Source organism: Lolium rigidum, chromosome 6, assembly GCF_022539505.1.
Source record: "Lolium rigidum isolate FL_2022 chromosome 6, APGP_CSIRO_Lrig_0.1, whole genome shotgun sequence".
In the NCBI taxonomy this organism is placed as follows: domain Eukaryota; kingdom Viridiplantae; phylum Streptophyta; class Magnoliopsida; order Poales; family Poaceae; genus Lolium; species Lolium rigidum.
The window spans coordinates 16,101,242-16,117,943 of NC_061513.1; positions in this window are offsets into that span (position 1 = coordinate 16,101,242).

Sequence of the window (16,702 nt, forward strand, 5' to 3'; positions counted from 1 at the left end):
CTCATGGAAAGGTGGGAGTCCCACTTGAGGTGGGAATCCCACCTTGGGTAGGTTTCCCTACACATGGAAGGTTTTGGGTTGGGGTCTTATTCGAAGACTTGTACACCAACTCTTGGGTGTTCCACCTATATAATGAGGGCCAAGGGGAGGGGGCCGGCCACACCAAAGCCATAGCTTGGCCGCACCCTTTAGTGGCCGGCCACCCCCTCTCCCAAACCCTAGCGGTCTCTCTCCTCCACCACATCCCGCACGCTTAAGCGAAGCTCCGCCGGATTTCTCCACCACCACCGACACCACGCCGTCGTGCTGTCGGATTCAAGAGGAGCTACTACTTCCGCTGCCCGCTGGAACGGGGAGGTGGACGTCGTCTTCATCAACAACCGAACGTGTGACCGAGTACGGAGGTGCTGCCCGTTCGTGGCGCCGGAAGCGATCGTGATCAAGATCTTCTACGCGCTTTTGCAAGCGGCAAGTGAACGTCTACCGCAGCAATAAGAGCCTCATCTTGTAGGCTTTGGAATCTCTTCAAGGGTGAGACTCGATATCCCCTCGTTGCTACCGTCTTCTAGATTGCATCTTGGCTTGGATTGCGTGTTCGCGGTAGGAAATTTTTTGTTTTCTATGCAACGTTATCCTACAATTTATCTCCTTGGACCTTTGTACAGGTGGCATAGAGGTACCCCTTTGTGACACTTGGTTGAAACATATGTAATGCAATGATAATCCATGGAAATCCGAGCTAATTAGGACAAGGTGCGAGCACTAGTAGTATTCGATGCATAAGGCTTGCAACTTATAGGAAGTTTTATGCATAACTCATATGAATTATTACTACCGTTGACAAAATTGTTTCAATGTTTTCAAAATAAAAAGCTCTAGCACATGAGTAATCCCTGCTTCCCTCTGCGAAGGCCCTTTCTTTTACTTTATGTTGAGTCAGTTTACCTACTTCTTTCTATCTTAGAAGCAAACACTTATGTCAACTGTGTGCACTGATTCTTACATGTTTACTTATTGCACTTGTTATATTACTTTATGTTGACAATTATCCATGAGATATACATGTTACAAGTTGAAAGCAATTGCTGAAACTTAATCATCCTTTGTGTTGCTTCGAAACCTCTTACTTTGAATCTATTGCTTTATGAGCTAGCTCTTATGCAAGTCTTTTTGATACTTGTCTTGAAAGTACTATTCATGAAAAGTTTTTGCTATATGATTTAGTTGTTTAGTCATTATCTTTTTGTTAGCAAATCATTGCTTCGAATCACTTCATTCATCTCATATGCTTTACAATAATGTTGATCAAGATTATGTTGGTAGCATGTCACTTCAGAAATTATTGTTTTTATCATTTACCTACTAGAGGGCGAGTAGGAACTAAGCTTGGGGATGCTTGATACGTCTCCAACGTATCTATAATTTCTTATGTTCCATGCTAGTTTTATGACAATACCAACATGTTTTAGTCATACTTTATAATGTTTTGATGCATTTTCCGGCACTAACCTATTAACAAGATGCCGAAGCGCCAGTTCCTGTTTTCTGCTGTTTTTGGTTTCAGAAATCCTAGACAGGAAATATTCTCGAAATTGGACGAAACAAAAGCCCACGGTCTTATTTTCCACGGAGGGTTCCAGAACACCGAAGAGGAGACGGAGAAGGGCCACGAGGCGGCCACCCCATAGGGCGGCGCAGCCCCACCCCAGGCCGCGCCGCCATATGGTGTGGGCCCCTGATACGTCCAAAACGTATCTACTTTCCCGAACACTTTTGCTATTGTTTTGCCTCTAATTTGGGTATTTTGGATACAACTAACACGGACTAACGCTGTTTTCAGCAGAATTGCACTGGTGTCTCGTTTTTGTGCAGAATTCGACTTTCAGGAAAAACCCCGGAAATAATCGCAATGGGCCTATTTTCACCGTGAAGATGAAGGGCCAAAAGGGCGAACCAGGGGGGCCCGTGGCCCCCAGACCACAGGCCGGCGCGGCCTGGAGGGGGGGCGCGCCGCCCTATGGTCTGGGCGCCTCGGCGCCCCCCCGACGCTCCCCCTTCGACTACAAAGTCCCTTCAACCTAAAAACGCCGAGGGGTTCGACCATATTTCCAGAGACCATCCAGTACGCCGCCGCCATCGCGAAACTCCGCCTCGGGACCAGAAACTCCGTTCTGGCACTCTGCCGGGACGGGGAATTGGAGGGGATCATCACCGCCATCACCACCGACGCCTCTCCATTTACCAGCCATGTTTCCCCCATCCACGTGTGAGTAATTCCCCCGCTGTAGGCTGAAGGGGATGGTAGGGATTGGATGAGATTGATCATGTAATAGTCACAAGATTGTTAGGGCATGGTGCCTAGTATCCGTAGATGTTACTTTTATGAAATTGTTGCAACTTGTTATGCTTAATGCTTGTCACTAGGGCCCCAGTGCCATGATCTCAGATCTGAACATGTTATTGTTTCATCATGATATGCACTGTTTTATGATCTTACCTGCAAGTTGTATACACACGTTGCTGTCCGGAACCCGAGGCCCCAAAGTGACAGAAATTGGGATAACCGGAGGGGAAGGCGGTGATGTGAGGAACACATGTGTTCACGGAGTGTTAATGCTTTGCTCCGGTACTCTATTAAAAGGAGTACCTTAATTTCCGATAGTTTCCCTAGAGGCCTGGCTGCCACCGGCTGGTAGGACAAAAGATGTTGTGCAAGTTTCTCATTGCGAGCACGTACGACTATATATGGAACACATACCTATGGATTGATTAGTACTTGGATACCGCTTTATTATTATCTGCAAATGCCCTATCATGATTGTTATGTGAATTCTCTCATCCATGTAACGCCCGTTCATCCATCCCTGTGCCTACAGTATTTTAATCCTGCTGTTTACTATAATCATTACTGCTGTCTTTATTTCACCGCTGTTGTTATTTCACTATTCCTACTGCTATAAAACTGTTGCTACTGATAAACTCTTGCGAGCAAGTCTGTTTCCAGGTGCAGCTGAATTGACAACTCCGCTGTTAAGGCTTACAAGTATTCTTTGTCTCCCCTTGTGTCGAATCAATAAATTGGGTAATACTAAAGACTGTTGCGATCCCCTATACTTGTGGGTCATCAAGACTATTTTCTGGCGCCGTTGCCGGGGAACATAGCTTTATTTGCAAGTTCACTTGGATTGATATTGTTCACTGCAAATCCTCCATCATGGGTAAACCTCGCGATACTAAAGTCGCCATATTACCATCCACTACAAGAAAAGGTACAACTCTGAGTACCTCTGCTGCTCTTGATTCACCGTCTGTGATAAGTCAACTTGTTTCACCACCACAAACTTCACGTGTTGGTATTTCTGCTGAATCTGAAAACTCCTCTGATAATTTTGATGATGCTTCTACTGTGCTTGATAATACTGGTTCATTAGGTCCTTTTCTAGATGCTACAATTGCTAGGTCTAGACAAATTGAAAATACTGAAACTCCTAATGAAAATACTGTTACACTTGTTAATTCACCTGAGACTGATGATCTTGATGAAGATTATGTGGAACTTTATGATGATTTTATTGATAAATGCAATGCTACTACTAGTACAAGTAACCTTAAAAAGCTTATTGCACAACATGCTATTAGATATAAACTGTCTCCTGATCCTAAATTTGCCACATCTCCTATAAACATTAACGATAAAGATTGTGACTTTTCTCTTGATTTATCTCATATATCTATTGTTGAGAAAACACCTTTTTGTGGTACTGAAAAAGAGAGTGCTGTAGAACATATGAATGAGCTTTCTACTTTAAGTAGCTTGTTTTCTGATGATGTTAAGATGCGTACTTATTTTGTTGCTAAGATTTTCCCTTTCTCATTAAAGGATGATGCTAAGATTTGGTATAATAATTTGCCTCCTGATTCTGTTAATAGTCCAAGTTGTTTGCTTGATGTTTTCTTTCGAAAATACTTTCCCGCTAGTGCTCAACATATGGCTCTGCAGAGAATTTATAGTTTTGATCAAGAAGATGGAGAGAAATTGCCTGAAGCTTGGGCAAGATACTTGTGACTCCAAGAGGGAGTATTTATGCTCGATAGTGGGTTCATGCCTCCATTGAATCTGGGACAGTGACAGAAAGTTCTAAGGTTGTGGATGGGCTGTTGCCACTAGGGATAAAACATCAATGCTTTGTCTAAGGATATTTGTGTTGATTACATTACGCACCATACTTAATGCAATTGTCTGTTGTTTGCAACTTAATACTTGGAGGGGTGCGGATGCTAACTCGAAGGTGGACTTTTTAGGCATAGATGCATGCTTGGATGGCGGTCTATGTTCTTTGTCGTAATGCCCTAAGTAAATTTCATAGTAGTCATCATGATATGTATATGCATCTCTATTCTGTCAATTGTCCAACTGTAATTTGTTCACCCAACATGCTATTTATCTTATTGGAGAGACACCACTAGTGAACTGTGGACCCCGGTCATTTCTTTTACATCTGAAATACAATCTACTGCAATCACTGTTCTCTGTTGTTTTCTACAAGCAAACATCATTATCCACACCATACGTTTAATCCTTTGTTTTCAGCAAGCCGATGAGATTGACAACCTCACTGTTAAGTTGGGGCAAAGTATTTTGATTGTGTTGTGCAGGTTCCACGTTGGCGCCGGAATCCCTGGTGTTGCGCCGCACTATACTCCTTCACCAACAACCTTCACGTGGCCTTCATCTCCTACTGGTTCGATAAACCTTGGTTTCTTACTGAGGGAAAACTTGCTGCTGTACTCATCATACCTTCCTCTTGGGGTTCCCAACGGACGTGTGCTTTACCGTCACAAGTAAGCTGTTGCTACACGCCACAAGGAGAGCGCAGTACCGGCGTCAGCAACAACGCGGAATCTGCACACAACACAACCAAAATACTTTGCCCCAACTTACAATGAGGTTGTCTATCTCACCGGTTTTGCTGAAAACAAAGGATTAACCGTATAGTGTGGAAAAATGATGTTTGTTTGAAGTGGAATTAAAGAGAACTGGGCTTGCAGTAAGTAAACGGAACAAGATGATTTTATCAGTGTAAAAGAAATGACCATGATCCATAGTTCACTAGAGGTGTCTCTCCATGCAGATAAATAACATGTTGGGTGAACCAATTACAGCTGGTCAATTGACAGAATAAAGACCATATATGACAAGATGATTACTATGAGATTCATTTGGGCATTACAACATAACACATAGACCGTAATCCAATTATGTCTATGACTAATAATCCGCCTTCTGGTTAGCGTCCGCATCCCTTTCAGTATTAAGTTGCAAGCAACAGATTATCGCATTAAGCAATGTGTGTAAAGTAAACAATAGAATTATCCTTAGACAAAGCGTTGTTGTTTTCTTCCTAGTAACAACAACACATCTACAACCTTAGAAGTTATTGTCACTCTTTCAGATTACTAGAGGCATGAACTCACTATCGAGAATAAATACTCACTCTTGGAGTCACAAGCACATATTGTGCCAGAGCATCTACTAGCAACAGAGAGCATGCAAGATCACAAAACATATGACAAGTATATAATCGATCTCAAACATAGTATTTAATATTCATCGGATCCCAACAAACACAACATGTAGCATTGCATAAAGATGATCTTGATCATGATAGGCAGCTCACAAGATCTAAACATGAAGCATAAATTGGAGAAGCCATCTAGCTACTGCTATGGACCCGTAGTCCAGAGATGAACTAGTCACGCATCACTTCAAAGGAGGGCATGGCGATGTAGAGGCCTCCGGTGATGATCTCCCTCTCCGGCAGGGTGCCCGAAAGAGCTTCAGAACCCTCCAGAGCTAGGGTCAGTGATGGCGGCCGTGACGGAACTTTTCGTGCATGGAGGCTCCGGTCTTTAGGTTTTTCCCAAACATGTGAATAAATAGGCGGAAGGGCGAGGTCGGTAGGTGCCCGAGGGGCCTACACCACCCCTTGGCGTGGCCAGGGCCTAGGCCACGCCAAGGGCAGGTGTGGCCGCCTCGTGGAACTTCTTCGTCTCTCCTCTGGACTCCGTCTTTGTTATAGTAAAATAGGAACTTCGGCTTTTGTTTCGTCGAATTCCGAGAATATTCCCTGTACAACTTTTCTGAAATACAAAACAACAGAAAACAGGGAATTGGCACTATGGCATCTTGTCAATAGGTGATACGTCCAAAACGTATCTACTTTCCCGAACACTTTTGCTATTGTTTTGCCTCTAATTTGTGTATTTTGGATGCAACTAACACGGACTAACGCTGTTTTCAGCAGAATTGCTCCAGTGTCTCGTTTTTGTGCGGAAATCCAACTTTCGGGAAAATCCTCGGAATTTATGCGAAAGGCCCTATTTTCCCAGAATACTGATGGAGCCAGAAGGGCAAGCTAGGTGGGGGCCCGAGGCCCCCACACACTAGGCCGGCGCGGCCCAGGAGGGGGGCGCGCCGCCTTGTTGTGTGGGCACCTCGGCGGCCCCCCGACGCTCTCCTTCGGACTATATACGCCTTTCGACCTAAAAACGCCAGGGGGTACGTCGATATTTCCAGAGACCATCCAGTACGCCGCCACCATCGCGAAACTCCGCCTCGGGACCAGAAACTCCGTTCTGGCACTCCGCCGGGACGGGGAATTGGAGGGGATCTTCACCGCCATCACCACCGACGTCTCTCCATCGACCAGCCATGTATTCCCCATCCATGTGTGAGTAATTCCCCCGCTGTAGGCTGAAGGGGATGGTAGGGATTGGATGAGATTGATCATGTAATAGTCACAAGATTGTTAGGGCATGGTGCCTAGTATCCGTAGATGTTAGTTTTATGATATTGTTGCAACTTGTTATGCTTAATGCTTGTCACTAGGGCCCGAGTGCCATGATCTCAGATCTGAACATGTTATTGTTTCATCATTATATGCATTGTTTTATGATCTTACCTACAAGTTGTATACACATGTTGCTGTCCGGAACCAATGGCCCCGAAGTGACAGAAATCGGAACAACCGGAGGGGATGGTAGTGATGTGAGGATCACATGTGTTCACGGAGTGTTAATGCTTTGCTCCGGTACTCTATTAAAAGGAGTATCTTAATTTCCAGTAGTTTCCCTAGAGGCCCGACTGCCACCGGCTGGTAGGACAAAAGATGTTGTGCAAGTTTCTCATTGCGAGCACGTACGACTATATATGGAACACATGCCTATTGATTGATTAGTACTTGGATACCGCTTTATTATTACCTGCAAATGCCCTACCATGATTGTTATATGAATTCTCTCATCCATGCAACGCCCATTCATCCGTCCCTGTGCCTACAGTATTTTAATCCTGTTGTTTACTATAATCATTACTGCTGTCTTTATTTCACTGCTGCTGTTATTTCACTATTCCTACTGCTATAAAACTGTTGCTACTGATAAACTCTTGCGAGCAAGTCTGTTTCCAGGTGCAGCTGAATTGACAACTCCGCTGTTAAGGCTTACAAGTATTCTTTGTCTCCCCTTGTGTCAAATCAATAAATTGGGTAATACTTCCCTCGAAGACTGTTGCGATCCCCTATACTTGGGTCATCAAGACTATTTTCTGGCGCCGTTGCCGGGGAGCATAGCTTTATTTGCAAGTTCACTTGGATTGATATTGTTCGCTGCAAATTCTCCATCATGGGTAAACCTCGCGATACTAAAGTCGCCATATTACCGTCCACTACAAGAAAAGGTACAACTCTGAGTACCTCTGCTGCTCTTGATTCACCATCTGTGATAAGTCAACTTGTTTCACCACCACAAACTTCACGTGTTGGTATTTCTGCTGAATCTGAAAATTCCTCTGATAATTTTGATGATGCTTCTACTGTGCTTGATAATGCTGGTTCATTAGGTCCTTTTCTAGATGCTACAATTGCTAGGTCTAGACAAATTGAAATTACTGAAACTCCTAATGAAAATACTGTTACACCTGTTAATTCACCTGAGATTGATGATCTTGATGAAGATTATGTGGAACTTGATGATGATTTTATTGATAAATGCAATGCTACTACTAGTACAAGTAACCTTAAAAAGCTTATTGCACAACATGCTGTTAGATATAAACTGTCTCCTGATCCTAAATTTGCCACATCTCCTATAAATATTAAGGATAAAGATTATGATTTTTCTCTTGATTTATCTCATATATCTATTCTAGAGAAAACACCCTTTTGTGGTACTGAAAAAGAAAGTGCTGTGGAACATATGAATGAGCTTTCTACTTTAAGTAGCTTGTTTTCTGATGATGTTAAGATGCGTACTTATTTTGTTGCTAAGATTTTCCCATTCTCATTAAAGGATGATGCTAAGATTTGGTATAATAATTTGCCTCCTGATTCTGTTAATAGTCCAAGTTGTTTGCTTGATGTTTTCTTTCGAAAATACTTTCCCGCTAGTGCTCAACATATGGCTCTGCAAAGAATTTATAGTTTTGATCAAGAAGATGGAGAGAAATTGCCTGAAGCTTGGGCAAGATTTTGCTCTCTTATTAGAGCTCGGCCTGGACATGATTTGGAAAAGCATGATTTACTTGATATATTTTATAGTGGACTAACCATTGAGTCTAGGGCATACCTGGATAGTTGTGCTGATTGTGTTTTCAGGAAGAGAACTCCGGACGAAGCTGAAGAATTATTGGCAAAGATAAGCAAAAATCATGATGATTGGTCTACACCTGAACCAACTCCGACACCAATATTGAAGAAGAGGGGTATGATTGAGTTAAATGATGAAGATATGAGGGAAGCCAAGAAATCTCTTATGGAGAAGGGTATTAAATCTGAAGATGTGAAGAATTTACCTCCAATAGAAGATCTATGTAAGATAATTCCTCCTTCATCTACAATTGAGGTACATTCTCTTCAACGCTTTGATAGAGGAGATATTCCATATTCAAAACCTCCTGATCAATGTTTAGATGAATTTGATAATTATATTGTTAAGCAAAATAATTTTAATATGAGAGTAGAGAATTATCTAATGGAAAATTCTCAAGCTATTGGTAAATTGCATGATATTGTGGAGAGAACCTCCAATGATGTTAAGATGCTTGTTAAACATTTCAATATGATTCAAACTCAAATTGATCAACTTACTAAAGTGCAAAATGACTTGTTAAAAAATAATCATGAAGAGAAACAAGTTTATGAAGTAACAACTAGAGGCGGTGTTTCTACCCAGGATCCTCTATATCCTGAAGGGCACCCCAAAAGAATTGAACAAGATTCTCAACGAACTAAAGAAATTAGTAGTCCTTCTAAGAAAAAGAAGAAGAAACATAAAACTGTTGTAGAATCCTCTGAACCTGTTAATGATCCTAATAGTATTTCTATTTCTGATGCTGAAACTGAAAGTGGTAATGAACATGATGAAGATAATGATAAGAATGATGCTCCTGATAAAGAAGAAATTGAAAAAGAACCTGAAAAGCATGATAAAAATAAAAAGTACACTAAAGAAGATTTTATTACAAAGAAACATGGTAATGAAAGAGAACCTTGGGTTCAAAAGCAAATGCCTTTTCCTGCTAAGAAACTAAAATCAAAGGAGGAGGAACATTACAATAAATTTTGTGATTGGATGAAACCTTTATTTTTGCAAATCCCTTTGACTGATGCTATTAAATTGCCTCCTTATTCAAAGTATATGAAAGATATTGTCTCTAACAAAAGGAAAATTCCTAATGAGGAGATTTCTACTATGCTCGCTAATTACTCCTTTAATGGTAAGGTTCCAAAGAAGCTTGGAGACCCAGGTATACCGACTATTCCTTGTTCCATCAAGAATAATTATGTTAGAACTGCTCTATGTGATTTGGGAGCAGGAGTTAGTGTAACTAGATGGTACCCCGCACGTTGCTGCGGAAGCATCGGGTTGAAATAAATACCGAAAAAGATTTGTCAAATTGGTAAAAGAAAATCAGGATTTTAGTTAAAATGCAAATAAAGATGAAGCATGAAACACAAAAAAAATTAATTTACGAAAAGCTACAGTTGATCTGAAATATATTGTCCAGTTATATTCTGAAGCGAAGTTACGTTGCTTCATGCAAAGAAGAAACTGGAGATAGTAGATGAGATGATGCAAAATGAGATAGTGCAATTCATATTTTTAGAAACAAAGGCTTCCGCCCCATTCCATTTCCAAACGAAAATGAAATGTTTTGTGAGTTCACCTCAGTTACATATTATCATTTTTCGTCCACTTTTTGTCTCACCATGCATCTAACAACTACCTCATAACATTACAGGAGCAGGGGGGAGAACAACATTACATCATCGTTTTGCTCCCAACTGTCATGTAACCCCATTCCTACTCCCTTCTTTTTAGACCACCAGATGTCGGCATTGCACTTCAGGTGTTCGTGGCCCAGCCATTTTCCTTCTTTTCTTCAGCTTCGCAGCGTTGGGGCTGGCATCGCCTTCTGCTCCAGGAGCTGGATACAATGGTTCAAATTCTCTGTACTAGATTTAGATGTGCGCCTTGGCGCACGACCCCGTGAAATTCGTTATGGTTTCGATTTTGTATAGCAATAAAAAAGAAAAATGATAATATACTTTTTAGGTTTTATAAAATTAGGATGAAGCACACAAAATCAGTAACAGAGTGGCTTGCTTGTGAGCAACAAAATCAAGCAAGGGATGCTTTGTCAAAAATATATAATAAGCTCATAAAATTAAGAGAACACATAATTACTGGAACCATACGAAATTTCAATGATATCAATCTAATTAACCTATCAAAAATAGTGATAACGGTCAAAAGCAACAAAATGAAGAGGCTATAAACAAACCTACACTACATGAGTGCATAACAATTGTAAGTTTAAGAATAGGAGGCCATCATCTTCTGCAAACAATCACATGCAAGACTGAAGTTGATCAATTCAGCAAGAGATTTCTCAGATAGTCGCCTACTTGGTGACACAGAGCAATATTGGTAGCCACATTAGTATCCATTATCTACAGAGAAGAATTTGATGACGAATTAGTAAAATGTACTATGGTACCAGCAAAGGCAACCATGTAGCTATATGTTCCTAATAACAGAACAGGGTAAAAAGTACAAAAGGCAAGTGCATATATTTTCTCAGTAAAAAGGAGCATTCTTATTAGCTCTACTCTCGTGATTAATCAATAATCACCACCAGGTATCCATTTATGTACTTAAGTGTGCTAAATACACGTACATGTGATCAAAATAACGATCAATGATGTAATGTGTGGTTCTATGCCAAAACTTACCACCGAACGAGTCAGCCATCATATTGCATTTTGCCAAAAGGACATGAAGCATAATAAGGATGTAGAAATCTCGTTTTCAAAACATGAGAATTCACACAAAGCATCACAAATAACGAGAACTCGAAAATGAGAAATTATTGTATCATCTCACTATCAAATGGTCGAAATAAGGCAAATTTAAAACAGATACTCGCTCTCAAAATAAGTAATGTAGAAACAAATATACTTCACTATATCAAATTAGAAATTAACTTACCAACCTCTATCAAAATGATATCTTGATTCACTTGTCATGCACTAAACATGACACATAAGTAAACTGGTAGGACCTATCGAAGCATCAGAAGTTCAGTTATGAGTGTATACGTGTAACAAGAGGATTTACTATGCTAGAACCTATCGAAACATCAAAAGTTCAAAACAAGGGAAAACAAGCCAGCATGACCTGAATTCTGTAAGTAGTATATGGAGCACATCGAATCAAGATCCAGACATGATTATGGAATTCAGGACACATAAGTAAACCGGTAGAACCTATCGAAGCATCAAAGTTCAGTTATGAGTGTATACGTGTAACAAGAGGATTTACTATGCTAGAACCATCAAAAGTTCAAAACAAGGGAAAACAAGCCAGCATGACCTGAATTCTGTAAGTACTATATGAAGCACATCAAATCAAGATCCAGACATGATTATGGAATTCAGTTAACATGTGCTCAAGTAGAGGTGAAGCAAAAGAACCTGAGCAATCACTTAACATGTATTCTGAGCTCTTGTCTTTGCATACAGTTTATCACTTTATGCCACAACATCCGAGATCAGAGGTGAGAGGAATCGGTGGAATATACCTCTGACATCATAAATTGATGAGAAACGCGCATAAGTTTTGAATAACATATCAGAATGCTAGGAATGCAAGTATTGTACGGTCAGATAAACTGAAAAACATCTAACGTGACTGCAATTATTGTAGGCAGATAAGCTGAAAGAACATCTCATATGATTGGTAAAATCAGCAGTTGTAGCATGTAATTGGTAAAATCATTAGACTGGCAGAGAGGCGCACCTAAACCAACTCTCCTCATAAAAAAATGGGCTCCTGTTGTGGGAACTGAGGGGAAAGGATGTCGGCGACGACCTCTTCTCATTCGTCTCTACGTCCGCGCATGGTGTAGGCGACGACAGCGCAGACGGCTTGTCCTATTTCTCCGCTTCGCTTCCAGTAAAGCGGGCCTTTTGGCCACCACACATGACGAAGAGAGACATGGTTGAGGCAAACGAGCTTGGCATGGGATCCCTGAATCAAAACAAATACATGTCAAGCATTTGGAGACTCGAGGAGGGGTCACAATATTTCATGACCTAACTGCCCAATCACAGCTTAATTAATCAGGTAAAATAGAATCCAACCATCAAAGACAATAAGTTATATTTTTTTTCCTTTTTACCATGTCCATAGATTACTGCTCTTGTATATAACCTCAATAGAATGGTAATTTTTTCCATGTATATACTATAGAGATATGAACTTTGCATGCGTCTAGCATTCCGGAAAGGTAACTAAAAGAATGGTAAATAAAAGAATCTGCTATTCTCATAATGATATGTATATATGGAGAACAGTAAAACCTAGTATGTGATAATTAAAAGAACAAAATGGGGATGGTAAAAAAGACCAAACTAAAACATGTATCAGTAATCAAGTAGAAGCACCAACATGTATCAGAAGATTCATATCCACTGAATAGTATCAGAAGTCGTGCACTGCATATACACCACACTACAATATAAAAGTATCCTAGATTTCATTTCTAATCTTATGTTGTACAAACTGTCTAACGACATTTTGCCATTGACTATGGATTTTGGAAGTGGAAAATAGAGGCACATTCTGAATTTTATAAGCAAAGTAAACAAATATTTTAACCACCAAGGCTACCTACCCAACAAAGAAGCACCTTTGACAATTGTTAATATCACGGTCATGCCAATCCTTTTGCACAAAAACAACATCAACATCAAAGCCTTTTCCCCAATCCTTTTGCATGTGTAACTAAAAAAGAACCAGGACCAAAATAACATGTTGTATTAACCTTGCATCTCCGGCAGCCTTTTTGTTCGTTCCATTCATTCCGCTATGTCCTCCTGCCGGTAACCATAGTCATGTGGTGAAATGTAAGAAAAAGAAGAAATCAACCAGCTGTTGATCATCTAAAACAAGGGCAACCAGAATTGCAGAGCCAAAGGAGAATGGGACAGCGTGGCCCTGATTAGCACAACCCTCACCTTGTTTTTGACCTTGCTGCAGCCTTATCGACTCATATAACTATCCTCCAAGATTCTACATAGATCATAAATAATTATAGAAAGCTCATAAATTGTTCTAATAACAAATTGCAATAGAGGAAAAAACATATAGGTAGGAGGAGCTCATACGGGGCTTGGACTTGCACTTGGCAGAATCAAGTAACAACACAAAGCCAAACCAAAAATGAGTTGCCGCATATAAATTATATGTACATTGGACTAATAGTTGGTGAAACTAAGTAACAACACAAAGGAAAAGAAAAAACCTCCAAACATTTAATAAGTCCCCTACTATTAATTCATAGTCCTACCAAAAAATCCATAGAACAAAATAAGTTACTATGTCTTTGCCTTTGCTTATGCACCACAGTACTTGAAGGCAACAATTCAGTTAAGGAGCAAACTATCAAATACAGGCACTCCATCCTGCTCCCCACCACTATATCCAGCCCACAAGGGCTTGTGAAGACAACGTAGTCCATTTTGGTTAGGCGATATGGCAAGAAAGAATAGATAGAGCAAGATATTAGTTGTGCCCTGTAAATTGTGTACCATGCAGTAATTAAATCATAAGATACTTTTTGTTGCTTTAATTGTGAGGGGGTACATGTGAGATGCGGTTAAAAAGCTGCAAGACTATTGAAGGGATGCTTTTTTGCATGATGGTAATCTGTCAGTAAAACGACAATTAGTAGCTAGCAATAAACATGAGTTCATCTTGCTAATTATCTAATAAACATCAGATACTTTATTGAAATAAATTAAGACAAATATCACCTCTGTCCAAAGAACAAAATGCCAGAAAATACTCAAGTAGCTTGAAGAAAAATTTACTAAAATTATTTTGTGTCGAAGTACCGCAGTAAATAATACCAGGAACAAATATGCGCACAAGTACTGAAATTTACCTTCCTGTGTCCACACCCATGTTCACTCCTAGGTTCTTGTAAAACTAAAAGTTATGCTTATCGTATCTTGTAAAAAACTGAAAGTAACATTGGTGCAGCTGATAAGAAAGCTCAAGGGGTGGTGGGCTAAAACTGAAAGTTAGGCTTATGGTATCTTGTAAAACTGAAAGTAATTGGTGCATCTGATAAGAAAGCTCAAGGGGCGGTGGCTGTACCTGCAGAAGCGCACATAGGTGAAGCTGCAGGGACGGTGGGCCCCCGATCGACCGTGGTGAGCACCCTCTGCCCAGTATCTGAACATTGAACGCGAATGTGCATGAGGTCAACCATAGTTCCTGCAACATAGTAGAGAGAAATCATACTCAGTATGGCATATGGAAATTGACAATAATTTGAACTTGGCAAATCATGAGGTCGACCATAGTTCGGCATGTGCTTGTCAAGCGAGACAAGCCTCTGTACTTGGTGATTTCTGGACAATCCATCGATGCCACACCAACATCAAATCACCAAAATAACACAAACTGAATATACTCCATGGTGTTTTGCTATTGATAATTTGTCTCGCTAAATACACAAACTTGTATGGTACTGAAAGATGAGACCTCTCACCTCGCTAAATCATCGACGCTTTGTCCCCGGGCGCTGCAATACCTAGCTGGTCATGAATCAAATCAAGAGAATCAGTAAATAATGTTCTCTCCAGGATTTTTGTCAAACACCTTCTAGGCAAAAAACAAAGATAAGAAACTATGGGGATTAAATGGAGAGAGGGAGAAGAGGGAGATCAGGATGAGGAGAGGCAAATTACCCTGTCTTGTTCACGTGCTCCACCTTTAGATGCGAGAGGATGAAGAGGCGGAGCAGCAGCGACACATGCGGATGTCCGTACGGCCGGCTAACGGGGAAGAGGGCACGAGCTGGGCTGATGGCGGCTCGAGGCGGCGGCTCATGCGATTCCCCCTCGTCGGCGACAACCTCACCTGGGGAGCGAGGGAACGGTGCCATCCCATCATCGCCGGATGCTGCCGGGGCCATATGGCGCGAGGGCGCCTCGCTGCTGGCGAGGGGCGCAGCCACCGTCGTCGAGCTGCTCTGGCCCCGGCCGCGACCACCGTCGCTGGGCGCACTGGCCGCGCGTGGCCTCACCGGCGGCCCTGCTCCCCGGCACTCAATGGCCTGTGGAGGTCGCCCGCGCCGCCATCCCTACGGGAACCGGTCGCGCCGCCCCTTGGCCGTACCGTCGGCCCCTGCCGGAGGTCGGCCGCGCCGCCCGACGCTCACGCCGGCGGTTCCGGAGAGGGACGTGTGGAGGCAGAGGGGCGGTGCGGGGAGAGAAGGAGAGGGAGAGAGGCGTGCGGCGGCGGGGATGCGGGCGCGAGGGGAGAGGATTGGGGAGGAGACGGGCAGAGGAGGGGATTGGGGAGCGATTGGGGCGTGGCGATTGGTGGAGATCGGGCCGAGCGGGCTTTTCAGGACCCGTGGATAAAAATTCGGGTCCGCGGGAGGGCCGCGCGCCCTGGCCAGAACGGACGGCGGAGAGCGCGCCACATCAGCGCATCGGACGGCCGCAAGTCCAGATCGCTGTGAGAGCTCCATGGGGGTGCAGCAATCATACCGTGAGATGTCTTGCCGGGCATAACATAATCCACCTTCTCAGCAACTTCGCCAAACGAAGCCACAACACCTGCAAACCAGACCAGGTACAACGGAAAAAATAAATGTCATTTCTATGCTTCCACATAGTCCACATAAAAGTAGCTGATAACACAGTTTTTCCTATTACTAATCCAAAGTCTAGCCGAACTCTCAAAATCCTTTCTAACAGATGTACCGATTTATTAAAACTTAGAGAAATCATCTTCTATAAAGTGGGTTCTTAAATTCCACGATACCATCATTATTAATACAACCTACCAGATTTAAACATGCATCAATTTGTAAATAAAAAGTATGGCCGTAGTACCTACATACATTGAGTTAGCTGCCTTACTGACAGCATGCACTGCACTGCTGATGGCTCCAGACCTCCAGATTTGGTTATATTGATAAAAGCATCAATGCTGAATTTGTTCTGCACTTGACGATACACCCATGTGGCTTGTAAAAAGCTACTTAAACCATAGATAGGCAGTCTATATCGGGAGCCAAAATTAGAACAAAACCATGCTGTGCCACGAAAGGTTGAGATTA